Raw genomic sequence first — 8,830 nt, forward strand, 5'->3', positions numbered from 1 at the left:
ATAGAATTACACTTCTTTTATTTTATTTTAGAATAAGGTTTTTTAAACCTTATTAAATTCTATCTATTTGATATTGATTAGAATAAGGTGTTTCAGTCTTACTAGAATATGGCTTCACAAGCCTATAAATAGACACAGTCTATTCCTCTTGTAATAATTCGAATTCAACATAGTGAATTTTCTTCTCCTTTGCCCGTGGTTTTTTTCCCGAAAGGGTTTCCACGTAAAAATTTGTGTGTTTTTTATTTTATTTTATTTTTTCACAAATTGGTATTCGAGCTTCCGGGTTGTTCATCTCAATCACGGTAATGGCGTCTTTGAAGTATGAATTTCTACTGTTGGATCGTAACACTAGATTTGTATTGTGGCAGATTAAGATGCAAGTAGTTCTTGTGCAGATGGATCTGGAGGATGCCCTGATAGGGATAGATAAGATGTCTTCGACATTAACAGATGAAGAGAAGAAGCGTAAGGATCGAAAAGCGTTAACACAATTATATCTACATTTGTCCAATGAAATTTTACAGGATGTGATGAAAAAGAAGACCGTCGTTGCATTATGGAAGAGGCTAGAACAAATATGTATGTCGAAAACTCTAACAAGCAAGTTGCATATGAAGCAGCGTTTTTATGCTCATCGTTTGGAGGAAGGTGCATCTGTACACGAACACTTAACAGTGTTTAAAGAAATTCTCTCAAACTTGGAGGCCATAGAGGTTCAGTATGATAAGAAAGATCTAGGGTTGATTCTACTTTGTTCGTTGCCCCCGTCTTATTCAACCGTTAGAGACATGATTTTATATAGCCGCGAGTCTCTCACAGTTGATGAGGTTTATGATTCTTTGACCTCGTATGATAAGATGAAGCATCTTCTGGTTAAACTCGACTCTCAGGGAGAGGGTCTCATTGTTCGTGGGAGACAAATTGGAATGCTGATGATAATTGTGGAAGGACACAGGAACGGAATCCTCGTGGTAAATATCAAGGTATATCAAAGTCTTCAAATAGAGGTAAAACTTGGAACTTCTGCAAGAAGAAAGGGCACATTAAATCTGAGTGCTATAAGATATAGAACAAGATTAAAAAGGAGGCTATGAATCAAAAGGGAAAACAACTAGAAAATTTTGGTGAACCTGATGTTGTAGAAGACTACAGAGATGGTGAACTTCTAGTCGCTTCAGTCAACAATTCTAAAGTGAGCGAGGAGTGGATACTTGATTCAGGCTGCACCTTCCACATGAGTCCCAATCGGGATTGGTTTACAACTTACAAAACAGTGTCTGAATGTGTCATTTTGATGGGAAATAATGCTTCGTGTAAAATCGCTGGTGTTGGAACAATTAAAGTTAAGACGTTTGATGGAGTTTTCAGAACACTTAGTGACGTAAGACATGTTCTAGAATTGAAAAGAAATTTAATTTCGTTGAGTACTCTTGATTCAAAAGGGTACAGATACACAACTGAAAGTGGGGCTTTAAAGATTTCTAAAGGTTCTCTTGTTGTGATGAAAGGGCAGACAAAAACTGCCAAGTTATATATTTTGCAGGGTTCTACTATTACTGGTGATGCAGCTGTCGCTTCCTCTTCCTTGTCAGATGATGATATTACTAAATTTTGGAATATTCGCCTAGGGCATATGAGTGTGAATGACAAGGCAAAATTGAGCAAAAGAGGACTTCTTGATAGGCAAGGAATTTGTAAACTGAATTTTTGTAGGCACTGTGTTTTTGGGAAGCAAAAGAGAGTTCGATTCACCAGAGGAATCCATAAAATGAAGGGAACGTTAGAGTATATTTATTCTGATCTGTGGGGGGTCATCCAGAGTGCCTTTAAGAGGTGGAGCTAATTATATGCTAACCTTTATTGATGATTTTTCCAGAAAAGTTTAGGCGTTCTTCTTGAAGCAGAAAAGCGATGTATTTTCCACATTTAAGTCTTGGAAAATTATAATTGAAAAACAGACGGGAAAACAAATAAAATACCTCCGCACAGACAATGGCTTAGAGTTTTGTTCTGATGAGTTTAATAAATTGTGCAAGTCAGAAGGGATCATGAGACACTTGACAGTTTGCCATACTCCACAGTAAAATGGAATTACAGAACGAATGAACAAAACGATCATGGAGAAGGTTCGATGTATGTTGTCAAATGCCAACTTACCAAAGTCCTTTTGGGCCGAAGCAGCCTCTACTGCATGTTTTTTGATCAGCCGATCCCTATCCGTTGCAATTGAAAAAAAGACCCTACAAGAGGTATGGTCTGGTAATCCTGCAAATTATTCTAATTTAAAGATCTTTGGGTGTCCTGCGTATGCTCATGTTGATAATGGAAAATTGGAACCGAGATCCATTATATGTGTTTTTCTTGGTTATAAAGCGGGTGTAAAAGGGTATAAGTTATGGTGTCCTGAAAATAGAAAAGTTGTGATTAGCGAGATGTTGTTTTAATGAAAGCGCTATCTTTGCCTAACTTATCTCTTAAAGACTCTTCCAATAAAGAAAAACAAAAGCAAGTGGAGCATCAGATTAATACAGAGTCGACTTCTCAAGCCAGTACAAAAATTGAGAATAGAGTTGCTTCTTCACCATAATACTCTATCGCTAAAAATAGAACTAGAAGAGAAATTAAACCTCCAAACAATTATGCCGAGGTTGATTTAGTTGCTTATGCTTTAAATGTGGCTAAAGATATAGATGCAAACCAAAAGCCATCTAATTATTCTGAGGCGGTTAGCTGTGAAGACTCAGAAAAATGGATGTTTGCTATGCAAGAGGAGATGGAATCACTTCACAAAACAAAACATGGGATCTTGTGAAACTTCCTAAAGGTAAGAAGACTGTTCGTTGTAAATGGGTGCTTAAAAAGAAGAAAAGACTCCAAGAGTTAAAGAACCCAGATATAAAGCAAAGCTTGTTGCAAAGGGTTACAGTCAAATTCTAGGAGTGGACTTCACAGATGTGTTCTTCCCAGTAGTGAAGCATAGTTCGATTCGAGCTTTGCTTGGTATTGTGGTCATGCATGATTTGGAGCTTGGGCAGTTAGATGTAAAAACTGCTTTTTTGCATAGAGAACTTAAAGAGGATATTTACATGCAACAACCAAAGGGTTTTACAGTCTCAGAAAAAGAGGACTTTGTTTGCTTGCTGAAAAAGTCTCTTTACGATTTGAAATAGTCACCAAGGCAGTGGTACAAGAGGTTTGATTCATTTATGACTTCTCATGATTTCAAAATAAGTAGTTTTGGCAGTTGTGTTTACTTTAAGAAAAACAATGATGGTTCTTTTGTGTATCTACTTCTTTATGTTGATGACATGTTGATAGCAACAAAAGATAAAAGAGAGATAAGAAAGGTCAAAGCCCAACTAAGTAAAGAATTTGAGATGAAAGATTTGAGACCAGCAAAGAAGATACTTGGTATGGAGATTTTCAGAGATAGAAAAGAAAGTAAATTGTACCTAAGTCAGAAGGGGTGCATTGAGAAAGTTCTTTACAGGTTCAATATGCAGAATGATAAGCCAGTTAGTACTCCTTTAGTAGCCCATTTCAGATTTTCATCTGCTTTGTCTCCACAATCAAATGATAAGATTGAGTACGTGTCACATGTTCCATACTCTAGTGTAGTGCGATCTCTCATGTATGCTATAGTTTGTTCACATCCATATTTATCATATGCAGTTAGTGCAGTTAGCAGATATATGGCGAATCCTAGTAAAGAACATTGGAAAGAAGTTTAGTGGATTTTAAGATACTTACGAGGTACTAATGATGTTTGCTTACATTTTGGAAGAATTAGAGATGGAGTCATTGGGTATGTTAATGCTGATTTTGCTGGAGACCTTGATAGAAGAAGATCTCTCACATGTTATATCTTTACAATCGAAGGTTGTGCAATCAGTTGGAAAGCCACTTTGCAAACTACAGTTGCTTTGTCTACCACTGAAGCTGAGTACATGGTGATTATTGAGGTTTGTAAAGAAGCCATTTGGTTGAAGGGACTCTTTAATGAACTCAATGAAGACCTTCAAATCAGCACAGTATTTTGTGACAGTCAGAGTGCCATATTTCTTACAAAAGATCAAATGTTTCATGAGAGAACAAAACACATTGATATTTGGTATGATTTTGTTCGTGATATTATTGCTTGTGGTGATATTGTGTAACACCCCGAATTTGGGCCTAGAAGTATTGGGCCTTGAGTACGAGTCCATAAGGAGATTGTATATAGGTATTTAATTGTGCAATGAAATAACACAATTAAATGTCTGCTTTGCTGGTTAATGGCCCTAAGAAGTGTTAGAGAAATCTTGGGTTTAAACTTGGGCTTTAGCAAAAATTTTGGTATTAAGTGAAAAAAAAACCTGGATGCTTGGATAAGGGTTTTTAAATTATTGTGTTAAATAAATGACACAAGGAAGCTTGTAGTCTAGTGGTTGTGGTGTCATTAAGGTTGTATGGGAGCTTGGGTTCAAGCACTGGCTCTTGCAATTTATTTTGGTTTTTTTTAAGGGAACCTGGACTTTGGCCTTTAGACCTTATAATTAATTGAGGATAAAATATGACACAAAAAGCCTTGTGGCTTAGTGGCAAGTAGCGTGTGGAGCATCTGAGGGGAGGCATGGGTTCGAATCTCATGGCAAGCAAGGAGCATTTATTTTGCTAACAGGGGGCGGCAAGAGTTGGTGTTGAATTTAAACTCGATGTTGGAGGATCCCACATCGTGAAGCTAACATAAGAGTGGTTCTGGCTAGCTTTAAATAGAGGAACCATGAGGAGAGTAAAGGTACCTTTTCTTGGCTGATCCCTTTCGCTGTATGGCGTACTCGTTTGGGTTGGGCGTTGGCTAAGATTGCTCGGAGCGTGGATTAACTCCAGTCTCCTATTAGGTGTGTATTTTCTCGCTACTCTAGCTGTAGGATGGCTACTTCGGGCCGCATGGGCCGAAAGGGGTCATGTGGGCCTAATGGGCCTACGGGCCCAATTGGATAAGTTGTTTGATTGTGTAGTAAATATTGGACTAGGCTAGTTGAATCTCATATTTGTGGCTAGATTTGGGCTAAAAGGGCCACACGAGCGTGTGGGCCCATTTGGGCCGAGAATAGGCTTTAGGCCCACTCGTATTATTATCCCTGTTTAGAATACTTTAGTTTATCAAATTACTGAAATGCCCTCGATTTGTAGAATTACCATTTTACCCTCGATTTATAGAATTACCGTTTCACCCTCGATTTACAAAATTACCGTTTTACCCTCGATTTATAGAATTACCATTTTACCCTCGATTTACAGAATTATCGTTTTACCCTCGATTTACAAAATTACCATTTTACCCTCAGTTTACAAAATTATCGTTTTACCCTCGATTGTGAAATTACTGAAATACCCATGTAGGATAGAATTACCAAAATACCCCTAGTTTGTAAAATTAACAAAATACCCCTAGTTTGTAAAATTACCGAAATACCACTGGTTTGTGAAATTACCGAAATACTCTCAATTTGTAAAATTACCAAAATACCCCTGATTTACAAAATTACAGAAATACCCTTGACTTTCTAAAAATTATAGAAATACCATTGGTTTACGAAATTACTAAAATACCCTTGGTTTGTAGATTTACCAAAACACCCTTGTAGGATGAAATGACTAAAATACCCCTAATAGGTAAAAAGACTGTAAAGCCCCTATAGGGTAAAGTGACCGTAATACCCTTATATGGTAAAATGACGAATATGCCCTTATGTTCCGTATGACTGATGTGCTTAGGATTTACATATATTGATATTGGATTAGTTAAGTTTGAGTGACAGGTGGTGGTTATCGTAGGTGATTGATTATGGAAACATTTCAACTTCAACCCATAACAGGTGTGTACTAACCCTCGTAGTAGCTTAGATTAATATCTGCTGAGAAGCCAAAATGCTAAAATACCGTCATTTCGGGAACTTGTAATGTTTCGTGTGGGTATAGATGTGATAAATACGATAAGATCGGTGTTTGGATCGATGGAATGGGTAAGAACTCAATTTTGTGCACGATGGTAAGTTGGGCCTCAATGGGTAGGAATTGGGCCAAATGGGCTTTTGGGCCCATTTGGGTAAAATTGATAGAAAATGGAATTTGGAAAAGTTGCATGTTAACACGGTTAGTATTGTTGTAAAATTTGGGTTAAGCAGGCTTAGTTGGCTAAATTAGCATTTGTAGGGCCCATTAGGGGTTTTGGGCCCAAAAGTCCGAATTTGATAAGTAGGTTAAAGATCATTGTTTAAACACTCGGAAGTATTGACAATTGTAATGAATATGGAAAACCCTGATTTTTGGTAAAATTACGAAAATACCCTTATAATATGAAAAATGACTGTTTTGCCCTTGTGGGCAAGTGACTAACTTGGACTGTGTGGTTGACGGATTTGATTGTGAATATATGTTGGTGATATGAATGACTTGACTGTGATTGTTTGATTCAAATATAGGCATGACATTCTGCATACATGACATATTGCATGGGATATGGGTTATATTGATGGAGGAAGTGCTAAAGGGCTCGCTTGGTTTACCCAAAAGGGCTTTGCCCGGTTTATCGAAAGGGCTTTGCCCGATTATTAAAAGAGGCTAGGCCTCCGGTTATATGATAAAGCACTACGCTACCAGTGGAGAGTTTGGTTGGGTGGGTTGAGTTATTCCCCACATGGAGAGCTTGGTTGGTATGGGTGGAGAGTAGCGGATGGTGGGTCGAGTAGTTTCCCCAAATGGGCTTGTATACATTCATTGACATTACATGTGATATTGAAATGGGCTTGCATACATTCATTGACATTACATGTGATATTGAAATGGGCCTGCATACATCCATTGACATTACATGTGATATTGAAATGGGCCTAAGGGCCATCACATTTCTGATAAAGGCTTGACCTAGTGATATGATTTATGAAAAGGCTTGCCCAATGATATGATTTATGAAAAGGCTTGACCCGATGATATGATTTATGAAAAGGCTTCAGCCCAGTGATATGATTTATGGAAAGGCTTCGGCCCAGTATATGTCAAGACTAAATAGGGCTTTGGCCCAGATTGTACTGATACCGTGTTATTTACTGTTTGTTTGTTATTGGGGTTACATACTGAGTTTTCGTAAACTCACCTCGTTTCTAACTGTGCAGGTAATCCCTAAGCTTAGATGGTTTGGAGCTGCGAGGGACTCGGAGATGGCCACACTACTATTTCTTTTAATTGTAATAAGTAGCCGATTTATTTCTTTATAAGTTTTATCTTATTAATATTATTATTTGGTTTTCGGTTGTAATAAGGCCATTTTAATTATTTTTCAGGGATTATTTTATCTTATACCCTATATTTTTTTTATAACAATATGAGTTAGACCTAGGGCGCGTTTCCAAAATGATAATTGTTTTCAAAATAACGCAACGATACAATTAATCGGTTTATCAAAAATATCTACTTAAATGAATTCCAACTCGTTTTTCTCAAAACCTAACCTAGCACCAAAGTGTGGCAATGGTTGTGGGCATGTCTAGGGTTGGATCCAATCAAGAGCTTGGTACTTAAGCAACCTTCTAGGCTCACCTCCTCTGTTTCAGATACCTACCTAGTGCACAGCTTCCATTCACTTTATTAACTTAGCAAAGACTATCTTTTAAAACACTAAGAAGGACGTTGAAAGAGGCATGGGTTTTCTTAAAAACTTCAATGTGACACGTTGGATCCGGCCATAACGTCTGGGCCGGGTTTGGGGTGTTACATATTGTTGTGAGCAAAATTAGTACTCATGAAAATCCTGCAGATATGATGACTAAGTCACTTCCTATAACCAATTTTGAGCATTTCTTAGACTTGGTTGGTGTTCATTGTTGAAGTTAAACCCTTAAGGGCTTGTAACACCCCGAACCCGAGACCATCGCCGGTGTCGGACACGAGGGGTTAGCAAGCCAAGTTCACTTGTTTTGCCCATCCATTGGACATTTCCAGTCAGGCTGGAAAAACTGCGTCACTGTCGCCTTAAAAATCATATCTCGAGTTTCAAAACTCGGAAACTGGTTTCGTAAATTTTCCCTGAATTTAGACTCATATATCCATCCATGGATTTATTTCTAGAATTTTGGTCGGGCCAATTGGTACAGTTTATTAGTTAAAGTCACCCATGTTACAGGGATCGACTGCTCTGACCTTCGCGCGGTATAACTTGAATATCTCTCTGTACAAGGCTTTAATGCTGGTGCCGTTTGTTTCTAATGAAACTAGACTCAAAATGGAATCTGTACATATAAGGTATGTCTCCTAATTCTTTCTGGATAATTTATAGTAAATTTTAAAGTTACGACAGGGAACCCAGAAACCGTTCTGGCCCTGTCTCACAATAGCTTTAATATCTCTTAACATGTAACTCCTATGACCATTTCGTTTCTTCCATATGAAAATAGACTCATCAATGTTCATTTACATAGCTGATTCACTATTTAATACCATTCCTACAAATTTTGGTGATTTTTCACATTCACGTTACTGCAGCTGGCAGCATCTGTTTTAAGGTAGGTCTTACCTATTTTGTAGTCTCCATGAACCAACTAGTCTTGCCTTACATAGGTCCACATATGATCATTTTAACCATGCCAATGGCTGATCATGTGACCAACATTCCCATTTCCAATTCATAGTCACATCATGACACCATATATATATATATATACAAACCGCAAATAGTTTTAAGTTGATACTTCACTATTACGAGCCATTTTCGCATGGCCGTACACATATACATCATAACATATTTAAACCAACAAGGGGTAGTCCTATACATGCCATTTCAAGTTCA

General features: G+C 37.6%; 1 long non-coding RNA gene across 1 annotated transcript; it reads left to right on the forward strand.

Moving 5' to 3' along the window:
- The first annotated feature begins 4,779 nt into the window (after window positions 1–4,779).
- LOC128294023 (uncharacterized) lies at window positions 4,780–7,344 on the forward strand. The gene is made up of 2 exons (XR_008284196.1): window positions 4,780–4,883; window positions 7,161–7,344. It is a non-coding gene; the product is annotated as an uncharacterized LOC128294023 (long non-coding RNA).
- Window positions 7,345–8,830: the final 1,486 nt, after the last annotated feature.

Source organism: Gossypium arboreum, chromosome 6, assembly GCF_025698485.1.
Source record: "Gossypium arboreum isolate Shixiya-1 chromosome 6, ASM2569848v2, whole genome shotgun sequence".
Lineage (NCBI taxonomy): Eukaryota > Viridiplantae > Streptophyta > Magnoliopsida > Malvales > Malvaceae > Gossypium > Gossypium arboreum.